The following is a 23,613-nucleotide window of genomic DNA, read 5'->3' on the forward strand; positions in this document are numbered from 1 at the left end:
TGTGACATCAAAAAAATATATATATATATTCACCTGGGTCTGAATCGGCGGCAGAGACAGATCCTGACACGGGCAGTGGTGAGGACTGGAGTAATGGATGTGCTCAGACAGCAGGAAAGACAAATTCATTAACTTGTCACATCCTCCTCCACAGACGGCAGGAAGGCCACAGGTTCCTGCATAATTGGGTATTGATTCCCAGCAGGTCCCACCATTGGTTTTCTCATTGATCGTGATGTCCCTTTTGAGGTCTCAGAGGAAGCTTATGAATTGGAGATGATTTTCATCACACTGGTACCCGGGGGCTGATGCATGTGTGTGATACTGAACGATGCACCTGACTCTCAAGATTGTGTGTGTACACGCGCTGGAGATGTAACAGTTGTGAGGTGTGCTGCCATCCTTCACGTCATCACTACACACCGTCTCCAGGCGCAGAACAAAGTGCTACTTGGATTGCATCTATGAAGGCACCCCACAGGGGAGGGGGGGCAGTACACACAGCTTTACGTAAAGTCTTCGGCATTTTCAAGGACGTGCTATCACGCTCTTCTCATTGTAACCAGATCCTTTCAGACATTTAAAGGGAAAGTACAAAGAAAACAATCTTGACTCTACATGTGGGTTTTTTTTTCATTTTGCTTTCATTGACATATATATATATATTCAATGTTGACACATTGGACCCATCTTATTTTTAAGTCTTCCTGTTACTGTGAACAAGTGATGAGAAAATAGGGTTACAGTAGAAAGAAGATACAAAAGTACGGTTCACGGGGTGTGTGTGTGTGGGGGGGGCTTGAATGAAAAAGGGAACTGATGTTTAAAAGACCAAGACCCACATCACAATCATGAACCGAATTATGAGTTAAGGCCATGAAAGAAATGCGTGTGGGCTTCCCCGGGGACCGGCGCCCGAGGCCCTGCAGGGGTGGGGGGGCCAGCCTGAGTTGTACCCCCATCAGGATGCTGGGGGGCCCCTTCTCCACTGGAGGGCTGGTTGGCTCATCTGGACCCCTGCTTATGAAGAAGCAGTTAGGTTTCCAGAGCTGAATACATAATGACCAGGAAAGGACTTTTTAACAGCCTTTCTAAATTTTGCCAAAGTTGGTGATGATTATCTCAGATGGACACGGAAGTCCAGGGGGAACACTGTGGTTTGGGGACGGAAAAGTGTAACAGTAACGGTCACAAGAGCCACTGGGTCCCCAGCAGAGAAAATGAACGTGGAGAACCCTGACCCTAGTCCAGCATGCACACATGCTCACACATGCACACATGCACACACATGCACACACATGCACACATGCTCACACATGCACACACATGCACACACATGCACAAATGCATGCAGCTCACTCTACAAGAGGGAGCTGGAGACACTTACAAACCACTCCTAAACATATCACTTCCTGTGTCAAGAAAACAACAGAGCGTTGTCATGAGCGAAGCTTTGGCTTCTCCTTTTGATACGTGAACTTTAGGAGAAAAGAATCTCTTTTGCTTGCATACATGGCACCTGCTGCCCAAAATAACACCCAACTCAAATATGCACCGAAGTGCAGGAATTACACCGGGATTCCTCGGTGCTCTATGTGGCCTGAGGATGGCGTACCTGGCACTGCATGGCATGGCCGTGGGAGAGTGAGGGTGTCCCCACTCAGGGTGGACCTCTGCCTCCTCGATTCAAGTGCTGTTGTCCACGTGCCATGCTCTCTCCCTGGGGCACCAGACCGGTTTTCCAGAGACCACTCCTGGTCAGTTTGGGTTTGGTTTTGGGGTTTTTTTTAGGTCTTGCTGTCCTAACTTTGTACCTTTGTTTAAAATTCATCACTGATCTAATGAATCTCAAATACCCCTCATCATGCAGCTGTCACAGCCAGAGCTGAGTGGCAGCTGTGACCACAGTCCAAAGCAGAGCCAGCCAACAGGCAGCCAGCTGGGCCTGAGATGGAGGTGCTGTAGCTGGGCGATGGGGGAGTACCCCGCGTGCAAGGGCGCCACGGCGGCTGGATGCTTTATGATGCAGGATGCTGCCTGTGTGGAACGGTGTGGGTGGCCTGGGAAAGGCAGACCCACACTCCAGCATTCTCAGCAAGCTACTCAGAGCCTTGGAGACAGTGAGGCAGGTTGGGCTGCTTTGTCAGCACCTCTCTCTCCCTCCCTCCCTCCCTCCCTCCCTCCCTCCCTCCCTCCCTCCCTCCTTCCCTCCTTCTCTCTCTCTCTCTCCCCTACCCCCCCCCCTCTCTCTCTCTCTCACACACACACACACACATACACACTGTGATGATGGGTGATTTTTATGTCAGCTTCCTCCTCCTTTCAATCATGTCCAACGGGCCCCCCCCCCCCACGCAATGAAATGAACACCCAAATGTCAGGCCACGACTTCCTCACTAATGGTTATAGGTTCCTGAGACATAATAGGATAAAATAAGTATCCCAGTTTCAAAGAGAAATGGGAATGTAGACATTGAATTTTAATCAACAAGGCCATTAGCATTTTTTTTGGGGGGGGGAAGAAGCTATCTTTGTACATTGGGTATAGGTGATGATTTGAAACCACATGCTCCTCAGCAGGAGATGAGGGAGAAGAAGAAGAAGGAGGAGGAGGAGGAGGAAGAAGAGGAAGAAGAAGAAAGAGGAAGAAGGAAGAAAGAAGGAGGAGGAAGAGGAAGAAGAAGAAGATGAAGGAGGAGGAAGAGGAGGAGGAAGAAAGAGATGAAGGAGGAGGAGGAGGAAGAGGAAGAAGAAGAAGGAGATGAAGGAGAAGGAAGAGGAAGAGGAAGAACAGGAAGAAGAGGAAGAAGAAGAGAAGGAAGATGAAGAAGAAGAAGAAGAAAAAGGAGAAGGAAGAGGAAGAGGAAGGAGAAGGAGAAGAAGAAGAAGAAAGAGCGTAGCCTGCGATTCTTATCAGCTGGAGGAACAAGTTCAGTTTTGCACCCAGAGTAAGACAGTTTCCCAGTCGTCTTAGAAAATAAAAATAATGACAGCATGATACTGTGGCAGTGAGAATTTAGTGTTCCAACAGGAGACATTATGTCCTACAGGATGCAGATGCGGGTCTCAGAAAGCCTCTCTGATAGTGAGAGGCTTCCAGGAGCTGCTCGCTATTCAGGACGCCAACCCTCGCTTACCAGCTGTGGGTCGGGGCATTCCACGTGAGGGTGCCCCACATTCTGTCCCGTTAAAACAAAGTAAATTGTAACCGTGTCCAACGCCTGAGGTTTTCTGCAAGAGTTCAAGTAGTCAGCACATGTGAAGGGCTCAGAAAGGCAGCCAGGGAGGAGTATGCACTGTTGCACGTTTCTTTTTTCTTTTTTTCTTTTTTTGTATTTTTCTGAATTTGGAAACGGGGAGGCAGTCAGACAGACTCCCGCATGCGCCCGACCGGGATCCACCTGGCATACCCACCAGGGGGCGATGCGCCCATCTGGGGCGTCGCTCTGCTGCAACCAGAGCCATTCTAGCGCCTGAGGCAGAGGCCATGGAGCCATCCTCAGTGCCCTGGGAAACTTTGCTCCAATGGAGCCTTGGCTGCAGGAGGGAAAGAGAGAGACAGAGAGGAAGGAGAGGGGGAGGGGTGGAGAAGCAGATGAGCACCTCTCCTGTGTGCCCTGACCAGGAATCAAACCCGGGACTCCTGCACTCCAGGCCGACGCTCTACCACTGAGCCAACCACCCAGGGCCCTGTTGCGCATTTCTTAACAACTGTTAACGGTTCTTACTGTTCTCAGGACCGCTGTTCTTGTTACTGGTGGTACCATCCGGGTGAGGAATGCACAGTTTGATCTTGCTTCATCTTAATTAGTAATGGAAATAAATTTTATTAATGGTGTAGTGGTTATTACTAAGTGTCTAATTTATTCATTTTAAGTTGAGAATATTTTTACAGATGTTACTTTGCACCATCCCGGTTTCCTCTACACTGCGGAATTGGATACAAATAAAAACATGCCGAGTGCGTTCCTTACTTCAGAAAATGTTGCCTGCTCTGATGCTTCCAGTAGCCTGGGATGTCTGTGTTATATCCCATTTGTCTTCCGATGAGAACTCCCCGCTTAATTAAGTCAGAGAATCTAATTCAAAGCATAGAGATGTCTGACTGCCCACCTGACCACTGGCTTCACTTAGTGGGCAGTCAGTCCTCTGGGCCATGTGAGGTCCTCCTTCTCCTCAGCTGGCCAGGACACGGCTGGTCTTACTTGGCAACAAGAAAGGAGGTGATGAAAAACAAAGAAGTAAAAAAATTTAGTTTAAAAATGGAATATATCATTCAATGTACTTTTCTTAGTTTGGGTCATTGATCTTTGTCAAAGTGCTGGATACATATTTATATTTCAAAAACTTTCATCCAAATTTCAGAAAAATAAAAGATTGCATTAGAAAACATTTACTTTCAGACAGGCAGGAGAAGAAAATAGAGGGTTAAATCAAGTTATGCAGGGTCTCACTGGAATTCAGTTTACATTGTGTGATCAATCGCAAGGTCGTCCCACACTTCCAAAAAGCATTTTATTTTCAGAGATTTTCGGATTTCAAATGGTGGATGAGGAAGAGTTTAGTTGACTTCACTCGGCATATCTGTTAGATTGAGCTTTTAATCGGGGAGTGTTTGCCTTATTCACTATTAAAAAAATCTTACAGCTATATATTTTTTCTATGGTATAGAATAAATACCACGACCTTTGCAGCTGCAGTCTCTTTAAAAACATAAACCCCAACCAGTGTGACCTTATTATTCCCAGTCTCACTAACTGGTTAACAAGGCCAGGTGAGGACAATATAATTCACCATAAAAACAAAATAACAGATGCAGACACCTGACAACTGTCAATCATCTGCCATTTTCCTATCTACCCTATTTATTGCTTTATTTGCACGATGAAATTCCATGTGGAAGTCCAGAAACTTAAGTTCCGATCACACCACCTTTGGATGCGTGCACTCTGGGACCTTGCAGACATCCTGAATGAACGTGACAGATAATTGGGTCTTCTCTAAGATAGAGTTTTCTTAGCCCCGAATCAGACCCTCAAAGTGATTCAGAAATCAAAACTATAAATTAAAAGAGTTACACAAGCCCCTTTTTTATTTCACAGGGTTAAGTTTTCTTAGAAAGGAGGATTTTTATCCCAGAACTACACCCAGGAGGCAGGCATGGGCAAGGGGAACTGAAGTAATGGAGGAATACAGAGTCCACAGCTCATAAACCCGCCAACAAGAGACACCGGAAATCAGGACAGAGCCCTGAGGGGCCAGCCTGCTCGCCCCAGCACACAGCTCGGTGCCATCCAAGCAACCAACAGTCACCTGAGCGGGCAGGAACGGAGTCACCAGGCGATTTCCAGGAGCCCACTGAAAGTGGAAACCATAAATCTGCCCCGCCTGGCCACGCCGTGTGACTCAGTCCAGCAAATCTTGGGACAAGAGATGCAGTTGAGGGGTGTGTTTTTATCTAAGTGCAAAGAGCAGAGAAGAGATAACGGGAGGGCAGTGTGACCTGAATGGCCAGCCACGATGTCAAATTCACTTAGGAAAATAAAGTCAGGGCGCAAAGGACAATCTAAAAATTTATGGACGGATCCAAAGCTTTAAGAAGTGAGTGGGGGAAAAAAAATGTGGTTCTAACAGTGGAGAAAGGTGTTGATTTCAGAGTCACGGTTTAAAAGGCCGGTCAGTCCAGGGAGATCGTAAATCTGCACCGTGGCCTCCAGCTGTGGGCTATGGAGAAAAATAAAGTGCAGGTTATCACCACAGAAAAAAAAACTGAGAAATTGTGAGGAAGCTGATCTTACTCAGGATCTGGCGAGAGCTGGGCTGGAATAAAACAAGGTGGGTCAGATGCCCCATTCCTCTTAGAAGGCAGGGACAGGTCTGCATTTAGAAGCTGGGTTGATTAAGGAAAACGAACCCTGGCTGTTCTAAAATAACCCTCAAATTACATTTATTAAACCAGTAATCTTTTGTTCCATTCACAGCCTGGCTCGGGTGGGTAGTCACGGAGCTGTCTTCAGGCCTGGGTCTGTTACTGACCCAGTTTGCTGCCTGGCCAGAGCTCAGCTGGTCCCATGTGATTGCAAGACAGTTGGGAATGTGAGGCAGTTGCGTAGTGTTAAAATAACAAAAACAAAACTGTGGTCATCAAGTATGGGGGGATCCCCCACCCCCACTGCCCACACCAAGCACTTCAGGAACACCAGCCAGAGTCCCACAGTTCAGCTCAGTTCTGACGCCACCTGCCTGGAGAAGCCTCAGATCCCAGAGATTGTGGGCTCGGTCCCATGGTGGCTGCGGCCAACCCCCACCAACCTCCAGGTCAGGCTGTCTCCTGTGCTTCCGACCAGCTGGCCCTTGATCAGAGGTTCCCACAGCAATCTCCTCAGGTCGGGTTCGCTCGCTGGTGCTTCACAGAGGCGGGGACATGGACACGGCTTCCCTGCTAGGCTATCTGACGGCCTCTCATAGGACACCACTCAGGAAGAGCAGGATGGCAGAGACGCCCAGGGCCGGGTACCAGGTGGAGAAGGGTGACCAGTCTGGTTGTCTCACTCCTTTTTTCTCGCCATCATGCTCTTATTCACCTGTCCGGCTAGCTGGCTATTTCTTTGGCCAGGTCAAGACTTAGGGTCAGTCGTAAAGGGCTGTTTTCATTCCTGTGACTGTGTTTGCATTTCTGTCATCTGCATTTGACTTTTCAGAGGTGCCGTCTGTCTTTCTTTCATTTTTTCTTTTTCTTTTCTTTCTTTTTTTGCAAGGATTATGGGTCTAACCTGGCATTTCGTCTCCCTGGCGAGAGCCTTTGAAATGTTAATCCCAGTCCCCACGTGTGTGTCACGCGTAAGTCTGATTCTGGCCAGCCAACATGGCGCTGATGCTCTTGATGTGGTATGTGTGCCTCGTGCTTGTTTTGGTGGACTTACTGCCCGACGTATGGGAGGGGATGGTGGAAGGGACGTGAATAGCGTCCTTGCCCTGGAACAGCCGAACTTCTCCTCCGGCTGGACACCAGCTGGGGGGATTGAGTTTGTCTCCTCACAGGGTGCACGCGGTCAGGATGTGATGTTGCTGACCCGCAGTACAGCCTTTTCTGCCTTCTGTGATTCCTGGTGACGAGAAACCATGATTTGGTGGTAGAGATGAAGTTAAATACCAACGGTAAACATGACATTATTTCAGTTGATCGATTTTCTCAGAGTCAGAGGGTTCAGATTCCTCCGTGGCCACCTGCCTGTGATTTGGGTGGAGGCAGATTGAGTAGTGTTTCTCACTCTTTGATTCTCCTCTCCATTTGATGACATCTGCTATGCTCAGAAAAGACCCCCACAGCCGGGTCTCACTGCGTTTGTGGTGTGTGTGTTTGTTGTGTGACCACATTTGTTGTGAACATGACTGTGTTTGTGGTGACTGTGACCGTGTCTGTTGTGAGTGTGACTGTATTTGTGGTGACAGTGATTGGATTGCGGGGTGACTGATGGCATTCAGACCTGGGATGACTGGGATGGACTTGCGGTGACTGAGGGAAGCACTCTATGCTCTGGCAGCCTGCGTGTCGGGCAGTGACTGTGTCCTTGCCAGGAGCCCCGGACATCCGGCTCTGCATAGGGACAGCTGTGGGCCCCCGGGGGTGCAGGGTCTCCCCCTTCCTCTCCCTCACCTGCAGCAGCTTCCCCCATGCTGAAGGCAGCAAGCCTTCAGAAGGCAAGGGCGTTCGCCCAGTTCGGAGACATGGACATGTGTCCAGGCAGGCTCTGTGCCTTCCCATCCCAGGCCCTCACAGCCGGCATCTCTCTTGGGGACTTTTATTCAGGCCATGAGTGATCTGTGGAGAGATGCCCGCAGACCATATGGACATTGCCCTTGTGTCACGGCCACCAGAGGTCCTAGAACTTCTTGCTGGCCCATACTTGCCCCTGACCACACCATCAACAATTTTTGCTCAAGTCTTATTGGTACCCAGATGAGCAAGTATGCGTGTTCTGTCTTGTTTTTCTTTTAATTTTGGGTAAGTTTGTGTGATATCAGCTATAGGATGGGTTTCAAGTTTGTGAATTTGAACATGGTTTGACTTTTCTGTTACGGATATAACAGCAAGAGCAACGTCTTCTTCAAACTGCACATTCCAAGCAGAAAGTAGAACTCTTTCTCTTTGTGAAGAAATGTTAGTGCCTTTCAGTGTGATCAAAAACTCTGAGCTGGGGCTGGAAACTTCTGGAAATTGTTACCTTCCACTCCTCTGCTTAGTTCAGAAATGCCTCTCGTACAATTATCTGATTCACTTAATCCTGTGTTTCCAGCAGTCGAAGAGAGGACGGCATAGGATCTTAGTGAAATAATCCTAAACTTGACTTGCCATTGTTTCCATTAAATGAGCCCCTAACATCATCGGGAACTTGAAATTGCTGTTGCATCTTTCATGTTAAGTTTTCTAAGCAGCACTGTACCCCCCAAACTAGGTAACCGGAGGCTAACCTTAAAAACAGTGAATGCTAGTGGCCCTGACAGGTTGGCTCAGCAGTAGAGCATCAGCCCAGCGTGCAGGAGTCCCGGGTTCGATTCCTGGCCAGGACACACAAGGAGAAGCACCCATCTGCTTCTCCACACCTCCCCCTCTCCTTCCTCTCTCTCTCTCTCTTCCCCTCCCACAGCCAAGGCTCCATTGGAGCAAAGTTGGCCCGGGCACTGAGGATGGCTCCATGGCCTCTGCCTCAGGTGCTAGAATGGCTCTGGTTGCGGCAGAGCGACGCCCCAGATGGGCAGAGCATCGCCCCCTGGTGGGCATGCCGGGTGGATCCCAGTCGGGCGCATGCGGGAGTCTGTCTCTCTGCCTCCCTGCTTCTCACTTCGGAAAAATACAAAAAATAAATAAATAAAGTTAAAAAAACATTGAATGCTGGAGAGGTTTTACCTCAACAGCTGAGGGAAGGACAAGGACTGTGGCTCAGAGACACTGACGCCTGGAGCCCTCCCGCCGCGTTAGAGTGACAGGAGTATCTTCTTCTGTGCTACGTGTGCTCTTCCTCCTGCTTCCAGAAGATTATACCCACAGATTTAATATGTAACATGTGACACCCTTTCTCTCACTGTGGTTTGAAAAACTAGATTATTTCTTCTCAAAATTATGGCTTAGAAGAGTGGATTTACATTCAGCCTCAGGACTGTTTGTGATGGTCCCCATTTGTACTCTACTTAAGGTACAAATTACATCCGAGTAAATCGTCCCCTGGGAAGCTGGCAATTCTGTGCTGTTATTACCGGGATCAGACATGACATCCGTCCTGGGGGACATTCTGTGACTCGGGAACTGCAAGGTCACACGATATTCCCAAGGCCGGAAAGAAACCCCATGTGTCCTCTGCAGAGTATTTTACTCCATATGCTAAATGATGTAGTGAAGTTCTGATCTGTAATACTGACACCGAGAAATCAGGCCATCCATACATGGTTGACAGGCTACGTCAATGACTGCCTTTGCCTAAACAGGAAATCCTATCCCTGTATCACACATGGACCGGGACGGGCTTGGTGTCCTCGCCGGCTTGACCTGCTCTTTGACAGTTTCTCCGTACCCCTCAGCCCGAGCCCCCCCTCCCCACTTTTCTTAGACTACGTATCACTGTAACTTCTTTCCCTGTCCCCATGAGGTGCAGGTGTTTGGAAAGGCCTCTTGTCAGGTCGACGTCCCAGGACTGTCTTGCTCAGGGACCGGGGGAGGCTTGGTCTCTGCAGGTAAGGCCCCTGCGCCCACCGCCCTCCGCCTCCATCCCTCAGAGGGAGACAGACCCGCTCCCCTGTCACATCGCAGCAGCGCGGCCCCAGCATCGCGTTCCCCACTTCAGTGAAGCTTTACATCTTTTCTTTTACTCAGAACAATTTTTTTTTTATTTACGTGTTTTCCAGTCGAGGGAGAACTCGACGTTTCAGATTGAAATAGGGGCAAATGTGAAATCATTTTAGCTGATTGTTTTTTCCTTTTAATAAACAAAACTTACTTTTTTGTAATTTATTGACAGAGACAGAGTCAGAGAGAGGGACAGATAGAGACAGACAGACAAGAAGGGAGAGAGATGAGAAGCATCAATTTTTCATTGCAGCATCTTAGTTGTTCATTGATTGCTTTCTCATATGTGCCTTGACCAGGGGGCTACAGCAGAGTAAGTGACCCCTTGCTCAAGCTAGTGACCTTGGACTCAAGCCAGTTACCATGGGGTCATGTCCATGATCCCATGCTCAAGCCAGCAACCCCTTGCTTAAGCCAGATGAGCCAGTGCTCAAGCCAGTGACCTCGAACCTGGATCCTCCTTGTCCCAGTTTGACACTCTATCCACTGTGCCACCGCCTGGTAAGACAATCAAAAGTTATTTTGGCATTGACATAGGGAATCCATCATTTCATTGGTGAAGAGAAAGTTCCATCAACAAACATGCATGAGAAGCAATGTCAAAACCTATGAATGTGGTTGAGAACAACCAGTGAACCATCCTCCCAGGAGTGGCCACAGCCCGCCCTGCTACCCGTGCTGAAACCATGGGTCTTCCTATTTCTGGACGTTGTGACAAGTGTCCCACTCTCCCATCAGCATGGGCATCTCTCAGGTGCATCCCTAGAACTGTTACCAATACAAGGGCAGAAGCTAAAACGAGAAACTGAAAATCAAAGTTTCATCAGCAACAATTCTCTGAAGGAGAATTTTTCTTTGGATACTATGTTTAAAAATAATCATAAGAAAACTGCTACAACGCCACTGGTTATTCTTTAATACCATCAGCAATCCAGGGGGGACACAGCAGAGTGAAAGCCGGGACCTGCCCCTAGCGAACGCTGCACTCACATTCACGAACAGATGGGTGAGGACCGTTTACACCAGGGGTAGTCAACCTTTTTATACCTACCGCCCACTTTTATATCTCTGTTAGTAGTAAAATTTTCTAACTGCCCACCGGTTCCACAGTCATGGTGATTTATAAAGTAAGAAAGTCACTTTACTTTATAAAATTTATAAAGCAGAGTTACAGCAAGTTAAAGCATATAATAATGATTATTTACCAAGTACTTTATGTCAGATTTTCGCTGTTTGGCAGAATAAATCTTTATAAAACAACTTACTATAGTTAAATCTATCTTTTTATTTATACTTTGGTTGCTCCGCTACCGCCCACTATGAAAGCTGGAACGCCCTCTAGTGGACGGTAGGGACCAGGTTGACTACCACTGGTCTACATGATGCCAGGGTCCACGCCACGTGGCTCCACCACTTTCCAGGCAACACACATGCATATACATTTCTTCTGCAAAGGAGGTAGTACATCTAGAATCTTTTTCTGCTGTTACGGGAGTGCAGACTCATTCCATACCTGTTGCATGACTGCCCGGACTGGAGTGTGGAATGCACTGGGGCACTCCAGCCGAATCACCGCCCCCAGAGTCTGCCAGGAGGCACTGATGCGTCTTCCACTGTGTCTCTGTTTACTCAGAAATAACGTTGGAAACCCATTCTCAATTCCCATAAAGGATCCAGCTACAGAACACCGCTGTGAAGAAGACAGGTCCCCTGAGCCAGTGACATCTGGGAGTGTCCCAGACGAAGGCTTCCTGGAGATGCACTCTGGATGGATGGCACTTGCCTGCCTGGACGCAGAACCCAGGAGAGAGTCTGAACGTCCCCTGCGGCTCCTTCGGGCTCAGCATGTCCCCTGCTCACGCACCTGCCGCCACTGCGCTCCAGGGCAGCCTCTTCAGCCTGGTGTGAGTGAGCGCTAAATCCCTTTCTCCTAGCAGAGGTGTCCTGTTCATGGGCTTTGAACCTACAACCCCCTCTTAATTTGCTCAGTTTTAGCCACGAAGGCTCATAGAATCTCACAGGACCTCTCTGTAGGACCCACCCCGGGCTGAAAAATATCAAAGGATGGGGTGTTGGGGTCCTGCCTTGTTTGTTTTCATGGGTCCTGCCTCCCGAAGCCCTGGGGCTCTGTATGGCATCCAGATGTGTAATTAGTGTTGAAGTCACACTTCGTACATTTCACTTTCTCTGTCAGTCATGTTAAGCATGCATACTTTGGAAGCTTAGGCTTTAGCTGATATCACAGTAACCGCGTAAAATTCGCACAAAGTCACATTTTAGGTTTCAACAATGTCCAGTTTGGAATTTTTTTTTTTTTTTGACAGAGAGTCAGAGAGAGGGACAGATAGGGACAGACAGACAATAAGGAGAGAGATGAGAAACATCAATTCTTTGTTGCGGCACCTTAGTTGTTCAGTGATTGCTTTCTCATATGTGCCTTGACCTGGGGGGCTAGAGCAGAGCGAGTGACCCCTTGCTCAAGCCAGCGATCTTGGGCTCAAGCTAGCGACCTTGAGCTCAAGCCAGCGACCATGATGTCATATCTATGATCCCACACTCAAGCCTGATGAGCCCGCACTCAAGCTGGCAACCTCTGGGTTTCGAACCTGGGTCTTCCGCGTCCCTGTCTGACACTCTATCCGCTGTACCACCAGTTTGGAAATTTTTAATTGATGTAAAGTAGTCCACTATAGTTACAAAATGAATAACAAGTTTTGATTTATAATAATAATAAAATAACCCTCAAATTTTCTGGGACCTTACATAATGCATACTTTTATAATTCTCTACAGTGGAATATGTCACTTAATTTTGTGTGAACAGTCAGAGGTTAATACTGTTACATACAGTCTGTGGATGGTGAAGTTGGAGAACTGGAGTTTGGTGACACATCCAAACTCACCCGACGGATAAACAGTGAGAAACGGACACGATACTGTGCACAGGCTTTCTGAGGAGTGAATGAAACAGGCAGGAAGGCCACGTTCTAGGTTTAACATGGTCATCTCAGAATGACCTTCACTCATGTGAATTGTCACATCAGGTCTTTGTTCTCTGAGACCGATACTCGACAAAGCATACCATTCACAGGAATGGATCTATTTCTACAGAAGAAAATCATCTTCAGACACGCCTAGCACACATACTTCCACGTATGTGTCTTCTTGAACGTTTCCAGGCGAATTCCTGAAGAAAAAATGCCAGGGGATTTATTTCTTTACGGTCAGGTGTCTGACACCATTGACAGTGAACCCAGAGGCTTGACTTAAAATAACTATGCTCTCTAAATGTCCTTATCATATTCCTCGCCTGGAGACCACAGGGTGGGCTTGCTGCTGGGGGCCCCTTTCTTGGGGACTTGGATTAGTGGAGGAGTCCCAGACTGCACAGACACAGTGTCTGGGGCCCCGAGGTCTTGGGCGTGCAGTGAGTGAAACTGAGACCACGCATCTGCCTACGGGGGGCCGCAATCAGCAATCCTACAGAAATGAAGGTCGCCTGTGAGGGGTGATGGAGAGTTTTAAACATGAAGAGAAAAAGGGAATAATATGTGTGTTAAAAAGCCTTTTCTTGGAAAATAAAAATGTCCCACCATAAGTTGAGGAAATGCCTACAATTTTCCCTCCCAAACATTTTGTATTAAGTACACACACACACACACACACACACACACACACACAATTAAGCCCTTGTCCTACAGAGAAAGGGTAGACCAGCATATGTTATCCTCAACTTAATTTAATGGGCCGTTCTTGTCCTCGGCTCATCATCGAGAGAGGGCTGAGGTAAGCCGCGTGCTCCCAGCCTTTATTTTTCTGGACGGAGGTTCCAGGTATTTAACACACTAGACCCTGGAAGGGGCCTGGGGGCAGGGGAAGGGAGACTGAGCGCGAGTAAAAGCAATGGTTTTCCGCCGCAGGAACAAGGCCACAACGTTAGCCAGCGACAGTCTGTCTGGCCCACTCCGCTCTGTCAGTCTTGTTGGTAGTAGAAGTTCCCAGGCTTCTCGGTGGCATCCAGACCCAAGCCCTTTGCCATCCCAGGATGTGACTCGGGCAGTTTGGGGGTGCCCGTGGCAGCACAGGCTGAGGCAGAGCTCAGCATCGAGCTCCGGAAGGGCTGGATTCTGTCTCTCTCCACTGGTTGTCACAGAGCGGGGCCTGCTTGGGGAAGTCCCGGAGGGTCCCCTGCACCTCGGGCCGCTCAGCAGTAACGTGAGGGTGGTAATAGCTACGAATAGAAGACTGTCCTGTGTGTTAAATGCTATCCTCGGCATCAAGTTCTTAGAATAGCGGGCGTTCGATGATTCAGTTTAGTTCATCGTGTGCGCGGCAACGCTAAAACATTCGGGAGGGTGATAGTAATTGAATGATAGGTATGTCTCATCATTTCGGTGTAAGAATTATTTTGACAGTGTCTGGGGGACTTCGAGTGGAGACAAAGCAGGGGGTTCCATGTTTATGCCTTTAATATGCAATCGGGTTCAGAAAAAACAAACAAACAGAAATTACACCCGGTTCTAATGAGTGTGTATCCACACTCACACACACATCCACACCACAGAGTAAGCGCAACAATTACTTCGCACTAATTTGGACTGAATGACGTCGTTCCCTCAGAATTCATCCGTTGAGGCCGTAATAGCCAGTGTGATGGTATTTCCTGGTGGAGCCATGGGGAGGGGGTTAGGGTTAGAGTAGGTGGTGTAGGTAGGACCCCTGAAGGGCTCAGCACCCCTGTAAAATGAGGAAGGGATGGGAAGGAGTTCTCTCCCTCTTTCTGAAAGGCTGAGTGAGGATAGAACCAGGAACAGGGCTGTCAGCGGCAGCAAGCTGTGCTGGGACCCTGATCTGGGACATGTGGCCTCCCCAGACTCGGAAGAATGAAATTCTGCTTTTCAAAAATACCCCACCCAGTGTAGGGTGATTTGTCATCGAAGCCCATGCTGACTAAGACACATAGTAAGTTTATCTTAGTATAAATAATTATAATTATGCTCAAGAGAAATACTTGATTAAATGGCAAGTCGTGAGTGCTTACAAAGGCAATAAGTCAATTTATGTCTCTATCTCTCTAAGACACAATGAGCATTAAAATGACCGTATTTTTAAAGAATCTATGGAGGTTTACTTAGGTCACTAGAAAATGGAAATTTGCCAAAATGTAGTCATTTTATGAAAACTTAATGTGTGTAAATATGAGTGGAACTATTATTCTTTGCTTTATAACTCATAAAACAATGAGAACACAGTGAGAAAGCTTTCTTCACACAACTTCAAATCTGTATGCACCCATGGATTCAAATTTCATATAAATAATACAAAAACCACATCTTTTGCCTGACCTGTGGTGCCGCAGTGGATCAAGTGTCGACCTGGAACGCTGAGGTTGCCGGTTCAAAATCCTGGGCTTGACAGGACAAGGCATGGATGGGAGTTGATGCTTCCTGCTCCTCCCCCCTTCTCTCTCTCTCTCTCTCTCTCTCTCTCCTCTCTCAAAGGAATAAATAAAATATTTAAAAAATGATCATAAAAAACCACATCTTTTTACACTGGTGAAAGAAAATGTCATCTTTTTAAAAAAGCTTAAATTAACAAAGAAATATTCATGATATTCTTTGTAAATATGTATATGACGATGCATTTTCGAAATTATAACAGGAATTAAAATTTAATTCAAAAGTCAGAATTTTATCTCTCCTCTTATTTAAAATCTAAATATCAGGTTTCATAATAAATAATTAGTGCCTTCAAGCAGTACAGCTAATAGGGGCTATTATCATTTTTATTTATTTTTGCAATGTTAGTAATTGATTCAACCTCTTAAAAAATCGATCACTGCAGGATGTTGGGATCATCCTCTTAAATGTACACAGGTGTGTTTATCCTTTGCCAACACTGCATTTTTGTTCATTTCTGTTCAGGCAGATCCATGCTTTTTTGGTCTAATTGCATATTGTGAATGGTGACCTTGGATCTGATTGTCTAGCTGGCTCGGGTGCTAACGAGATCAAGGCTGAGGTGTCTGGTGAACCCTGTGTATGGGACAGCGACAGACGGTTCAGAAGGCATTTGGAATTCTACGGGCATGGCGCCGCCCGGCCTGCCGAGGCGTCTCTGGTCCCTACCTACCTTTAGAAGGAGGCTTTATTGATTACACAGAGACAGGGCACATTTTAATCAGCCTCACTGCACACTATTGCCTGAGGTACCAAAAATCCATTAAACAAGGATTATCAGCTCCGTTTTAAACTGGACCCTAAATTGTTTCTGGACGCATGGTCAACGGAAGCTCCATGAGCTCCATCACAGGTGCTGAGGCGTATTAAAATCAGCTGGGTTAATTTTAATTGCTCCAACGCCTGGCCCTCAGAGGGCAGCTCTTCACGAAGGTAAAATTACTTTTTTCCAGATAAAGAGTGTTGTCTTAGGTGAGATCCCTAACCCCCCTACCCATAAGGCACCTCAACTGCTTTATTTTTGATTCATTTTTATTTTAATGTCTTCTTCTGAACAAAAGGTCATTTACTAGCACTTGGAAGTATTTATTTAATTTGTTCTGTAATTTCACAAGTGGATATATTTTTTCAAAAAAAAAAAGTTATCTGAAGGATTACAACATTTCTGTGAGTGTGCACATGCCCACACACACTCAGTCACTCAAGTACTGCATGGGGTATCAATGCAGACTCCTGATTGGCTCATGTGTTCTAACATGCAGGTGTGGAAAAGAATACTTCGTGTTTTTTTCATACAGCACACACTTTCTTGTTCTAAATGGGTAACTTATTTGTTTGATTCCCATGTAAAACTGATGTGTGTCTTTAATTTTAATATACCCAAATATATTTTAAGTGAATATTTTTATTTGACTCTTGGGGGAGGAGATGAACAGGTGTACACAGAGGATTTCTCAGTCAGTGAAACCCGGTGTGATACTCTAATGGGGGTCACACACCATCATACATGGGTCCAGACCCATGGAATGAACGTATAACACCAGGGAAGATCCATGACCCACGTGATAAATTTTGAGTGCCCGGGGCCATGCTCACGTGGGTTCTTCAGTTGTTACAAAGGTACCTTCTGGTGGGGGATGTTGATCATGGGGAGGCTGTACATTTGTGGGGACAGGCAGTAGATGAGTCATCTCTATACCTGCTCTCTGATTTTGCTGTGAACTTACAATTGCAAAATTAAGACTCTAAAAACATAAAATTAATTATTTTAGAAAAAAAATTATTGCTGTAAAGCAAAATAATGAAAGCTCCTTTGAGGTTGGTCATAACAGATAGATAGTGAGTGATTAACTTGAGCCAAAGGAACTATAGGATAATTCACTGAACCGTCAGAATAAATCCAGGTAAAACAAGGTGACTCTGGTCAATTTCCAGTGGCAAACAGGCTGAGGTTCGAGAAATCACTGGATAGCACAAGTATGGGTGTGTCTTATTGTAGTTTGATCTTTACAATGAGGTTATAGAGATGTATCTTTCAGAAAAAGTGTAACCTCTCTGTTTTTTTCTGAATTAAAGTTTGACCAAGGGCTGTGAATGGGGTGACCATGCCTGTAATACTCTCTAGTGCTCACAGCATATTTCACAGTTCACACCCAGGTTTCTCACCGGAGACACAGATTGGCCCTTTGGAGGGATGTGAGACCGAGTGTGTGGAAGTGATTCAGTGAAAACTCACTGGGGCCCTGGTCGGTTGGCTCAGTGGCAAAGCATCGGCCTGGTATGTGGATGTCCCAGGTTCAATTCCCGGTCAGGGCACACAGGGGAAGTGACCATCTGCTTCTCCACCCCTCCCCCTCTCTTCTCTCTCTCTCTTTTCTTCCTGCAGCCAAGGCTCTATTGGAGCGAGTTGGCCCTGGACACTGAAGATGGCTCCATGGCCTTTGCCCCAGGCACTAAGAAGAGCTTGATTGCTGAGCAATGGAACAACACCCCAGATGGGCAGAGCATCATCCCCTAGTGGGCTTGCTGGGTGGATCCCAGTCGGTCACATGCAGGAGTCTGTCTCTCTGCCTCCCCCCCTCTCACTGAATAAAATAATAATAATAAATAAATAAAACTCACCAGGAAACAAGTCAAGATATGACCCGTCTGGAAATGAACGGTGTCCTCTAAAATTGACTTCTTTTCTACTATGTGCTTTGTGACCCGGCAGGATATTGACCAATAAATTTTACAAAACTTTTCATTGTTCTTTTTTCCAAACTCCCAGGGACCCCCAGTCTTCACGTTTCCCTGACATCAGCCTCATCAATCATTCTGACAGCTGTCGGGCTGGATCAGGGACCCATGAAAGGTCACAGTCTGGATGAGGACAGAATCTAGTAAAAAGCTGTTGAAAATGAAAACTTTCCATCATTCTATCATAGTCTACCAACTCAGATTTTCCTGCCTCTGCAGGAGAGACAGAATGAAGTCAGCCGGTATGACAACAGGTGAGAACTGAAAATCTAACTCTTACAAATTTTCTGATTTTGGTAATTACTCTGGCTCTGTAAGAAAAAGTCTCTGTTATTAAAAATAAACACTGAAATATTGGGGGAAGGAGGGACTGATTTGTGCTCTCTCTCAAAAGTGTTCTGAGAGAACATGTCATTTTTCTTCATTATTTGGATGCTTATAGAATACATATTTTAATTTCTTACTTGCAGCCCACAAAAGCAGTGATTGACACTGTTGAAAAAACAGTGAAAGATTTTATTTTTTTGTGACAGAGACAGAGAGAGAGATAGGGACACACAGGAAGGGAGAGAGATGAGAAGCATCAACTCTTTGTTGCGGCACCTTAGTTGTTCATTGACTGCTTTCTCATATGTGTCTTGACGGGGGGGGGGGGGGGGGGGGGGGCGGAGGCAGAGCAAGTGACCCCTTGCTTGAGCCAACAAGCGACCTTGAGTTCAAGCTGGTGAGCTGTGCTCAAACCAGATGAGCCTATGCTCAAGCTGGCGACCTTGGGGTTTTGAACCTGGGTCCTCTGTGTCCCAGTCTGATACTCTATCCACTGCGCCACCACCTGGTCAGGCGTCAGGCAGAAAGGCCCGGTTTTTGAAGAAGCAGTGTTGGGTTGTTTACTGGAAGGAGTATGAAAATTCCAAGTGGAACGGTCCGAGCTGAAGGCTGACATGCAACAGGAGCGCTCAGGTTTGTCACGCGGCCACCTGCAAGCCCCAGTGGTGTCCCCTCACGAGCTAGGTGTATCTAATATACCACGCAGCTAGAGTTTAATAAAGCAGCATTTTACAAACTGGGAAAACCACCCCACAGAGCTCAGCAGCATCTTGGCTAGTACAGTACTTAGATAATGTTCTCTCCTGACAGTGACTTTCTAATTCGATTAGGAGCAGTTAGTAAACAAAAATAAAACAGCTAGTCTGAAAAGCTACTCTAGAAATCAGGTGCATTTGGGAGGACCCTCACATCAACGTTCCCATCAGCTCCCAGCACAGGAGAGCCGATGTCTAGCTTGTGGCCATTTCGGAGAGGCACCTCTGTGATGGTCTGTGGTGTGCAAGTTGCCTCTTGAATGAGGAGCATGTTAGTTATTCATCGAGGTATTCACCCTGAGCTGAAATGAAGTCTTTAGAGGCACAGCCTCCAGGTTTTACTGTTATTGTTTGCTTCTTTCAGATGAGAAAAAACAGTGGCACCTGTTTTGTCCAGCACTTTTATGGTGCAATAATTCAGGTGGAAGGCATCAGGTGGTCCAGCATGCCAGCACTCCCAACCCACAGGGGTTTGCATTTTAAAGCCCTGCTAATTAGATCAGTTGCCTTCACGTGCAAACAATACCGTGTCCCACACCAGAGGTCACCTGGGTTTTCGGGTGCTTTCACTAATGTCCCCTTCCTTCTCTGGAATAAGAACACATTGCATTTAGTCCCTGCGCTTCCCTAGATAGTCACCTCCAACAGCTACACAGCCTTCCCTGGAAGGGAGCTAGAAAAGAAACCTTGTGTAGGTCTGCCAGCTAGGGTGTGTGCATAGAATTAAATGTGTATCCATCTTTCTCTCCATGAACTAAAAATGAACGCCAAGTCACCCTGGTATTTCTGGTTCCGGCCAGAGCACAACACCTGCTCGTTATGTCACTGGAACTTATTTTTAGCGGAGAAGCCCAGCTCTCACCGGCAAGGTCCTTTAGGGAGCCAGGACCCCTGGGAGCGGCCATCTGCCCCTCAGTGCTCCAGTGTCAGGGTCCCCACCTCTGCACAACAGAGTTTTAGAGGCTGAGACCGACCTCAGCATCTCCACAGCGTTGGAACTCCGGCTTATAGGGGCCTCAAAGTTCCAGAAACGCCAGGATTGCCCCGACTTGGGCGAGTGGGTGCAGATCTGTTTTGCCAGGGAAACGAGATGCCCCCTTTGCGCAGGCCCCCATGCCCCTTTGCGCAGAGACCGCTGCACCTTCAGCACCTGGGCTGAGGGGGAGGGCGGGGTTGGTGCTTCACCAGCAGCAGAACCTGGTGTCCTGTTTCCACGCGGGGGGGGGGGGGGGGGGGGGGGGGGGTAGACAGCATACCTGCAAATGTCTGCGGGGGGGGGGGGGGAATTACCGTAAATTATTAAATATTGACGTGCTCTGAGTTAGCTGGATACAAAATGGGATAAAAATGAAATTTAAAAAAGACCCGTAACCGAAGAATAAAGTACACATTTTGGACAGGAAGCCCTCACAGGTCAGACCCACAGTTCCTGCAATGGCAGGATGTCCCCGGCCCCTGCTGCTGAGGACCCCAGCCGAGGGAGAGGACACCCGGGCTCCAAGCCTGCGTGGCGGGTGGGCGGGCGCACGAGGGGACACGTGCTCAGCCAGGCGGCCACGCGGGAGGCACAGCGGGTGGGTGTGGTCTCGCCTGTCAGCCATGCCGGCCGCCTCGTGGTGCCGGAGCCACCGGGCACCTGTCCTCTCCCCACCACCACCACCACCACCTGGCGTGGGGAGAAAGCGCCCCAGGAGCGACCATCACCAACTTGGAGCGCCGAGTCCCCGGAGCCACCCAGGTGGTCCTCGGCGGCGGCGCCATCCCGCGCGGCATGGGGACCCAGCTAGGAGGGGAGCGTCCCTCCTCCTGTCCTCTCCCCTCCCTCCCTCCCTCTCCATCCAACTCCCTCACTCCTTCAGGGAGGCGGATCGGGGCGGGGGAGCGAGGGCACTACCCGACCACCCAGCGCCGCTGCCACCGCTCGCGCGCAGGGACCGGGCGGGGAGGCTCCCGCAGCCCCGAAGACGCCCGAGGTGGGTGCCACGGTCGACCCTCCTGCCCAGTAAGGTGACTTGGACAGTGACATGCTGCCTCCTAGGTGGCCGCAGGTTAGTGCTGTCGGCCCCCAAGTTTCGCAGGTGCGGCCGCTGGCTCCTGTGCGGGCTGGCTGATTTTCTAGCTAATGAGACGCCCTTCAATTGAAATATTCTTTTTTTTTTTTCATTTACTGTTTACATTCAGTATTGTTTTTGCGTTCTTTTCAGGTGTTCAGCTTTGTGGTTAGTTTACTAAGTGGTCTCCCCATTACCCACCTGGCACCAAACGCAGTTATCACAACACTGCTGACCACTTTCCCTGCGCTGCGCCCCACCTCCCCTGGGACTGTGCTGTCACCGCAGGCCCTGCTTCTCCATCCTGTCACCTCTCTCACCCCGCCCCCAGCCTGCCCCTCTGGAGACCCTCAATGAGTTAGAACTTTCTGAAAGGCACCTGGCAGGCACCCAAGCATGTGGTTGTTCACTTAGTGGCACCTGTGGCCAGGACTGAAGCAAACTAGCCCAGGCGGCCGTGGCTCGCAGCTGGGCTCTGAGTGCCCAGGCAGGCGCCCCGCGGGCTGATGCTGGCCAGGTGCTGTGCTGCCCCGTTGTGGAGCGCCCGGTTGTGGTGCACCTGGGGCTGCTCAGAGCCTGAGCAGGTGGCCTGCACTCTGCGCTCCCTGCCTCTGCCTGCAGGAAAACTGTCTGGACTGCTCATTCCAGCTCTTCCAAGTTTAACTTCAGGTAAGTGCTTTATTTTGGGGGGGGGAGGTAGGGGGGTAGGTCTCTCCAATAATAATGTCTCACTCCTAAATATGTTATGTTTTAAAAGAGATGAGGTAATTTTTTTTCTCTTAAATTTAGTCCCAGAAACAGTCCTGAGAGTTGACTTTGTTCTTTTAGTTGAAATTTCAATTCAATTACATTTAATTATCATATATATTACAGATGATCATTAATTATATCATGTATCTGTGGAACTACTCATTAATTACTTGAGGATGAAAAACTTATGCAAGGAAAGCTACTGTCACTTACTAGGATGGATAAAATATTTAATTATTTTTTTTTACAAGAAGCATTGATATACATTTTAGCATATTTCTTTGTATACAAACGTTTTCAAGTTTTGGGGGTACATAATCAGTAGAGGGATTGCTGGGTCTATGGTAACTCTATTCTTAATATTTTGAGGAACCACCATACTGTCTTCCACAGAGGCTGCACCAGTTCACATTCCCACCAGTAGTGAATGAGGGTACCTTTTTCTCCACAGCCTCTCTAATATTTATTACCTGTCTTGTTGATAATAGCTAATCTAACAGGTGTGAGGTGGTATCTCATTGTAGTTTTGATGTACATTTCTCTGATAGCAAAGGGGAACATCTTTTAACACATCTCTGTTGATTATATGTCTTCATGAGAGAACTGTTTTCAATATCCTCACCTTTTTTCTTTAATTTTTAATAATTTTATTTAGAAAATTTAATGGGGTAATATTAACACACTCCCCGTTTTTAAATTGGATTGTTTGCTTGTCTGTTGCTGAGCTTTGTGAGTTCTTTCTACATTTTAGATATTAACTCCTCGTCAGAGCTCCTGTTTGGTTGACTGCCTGTTTGTTTTATTGTCGGTTTCTTTTCCTGTGCCGAAGCTTTTTAGTTTAATGTAGCCCCATTCATTTATTTTTGCCTTTACTTCCCTTGCCTTTGAGGTCAGATTCATAAAATGGTCTCTACGGCCAAGATCCATAAGTTTAGTACCTGTGTTTTCTTCTATGTGATTTATTGTTTCAGATCTTATATGTAGGTCTTTGATCCATTTTGAGTTAATTTTTGTACATGGGGACAAACTAGCATCTAGTTTCATTCTTATGCATGTGGCTTTCCAGTTTTCCCAGCACCATTTATTGAAGAGGCTTTGTTTTTTCTCTCTTTTTAAAGATTTTATGTATTGGAGAGAGAGAGAGAGAGAGAGAGAGAGAGAAAGAGAGAGAGGTGGAGGAGGGGAGGGAAGCATCAACTTGTACTAGTTGCTTCTCGTATGAGTCTTGACCGGGCAAGACCGGGGTTTTGAACCGGTGACTTCAGCGTTCCAGGTTGATGCTTTGTCCACTGCACCACCACAGGTCAGGCTTTCGTTTCTCCATTGTGTGTTTTGGGCTCCTTTGTTGAACATGATTTGTCCATATATATTATATATGTGGTTTGATTTCTGGGCTCCTGATTCTGTTCTACTGGTCTGTATGTCTGTTTTTCTGCCAATATGATGCTGTTTTGATTATTGTGGCTCTGTAGTGTAATTTGAAGTCAGATAGTATGATACCTGCAGCTTCATTCTCTTTTCTCAAAATTGCTTTGGCTACTCAAGGTCTTTTATATTTCCATACAAATTTAGTGATTTTTATTGTTGTTCAATTTCTTTTTAAAAATGACAATGGGATTTTAATAGGGATTGATTTAAATTTATATATTTCTTTGGGTAATATGGTCATTTTAAGTAAGTTGATTCTTCCAA

The sequence above is a fragment of the Saccopteryx leptura genome, chromosome 1 (assembly GCF_036850995.1).
Source record: "Saccopteryx leptura isolate mSacLep1 chromosome 1, mSacLep1_pri_phased_curated, whole genome shotgun sequence".
Lineage (NCBI taxonomy): Eukaryota > Metazoa > Chordata > Mammalia > Chiroptera > Emballonuridae > Saccopteryx > Saccopteryx leptura.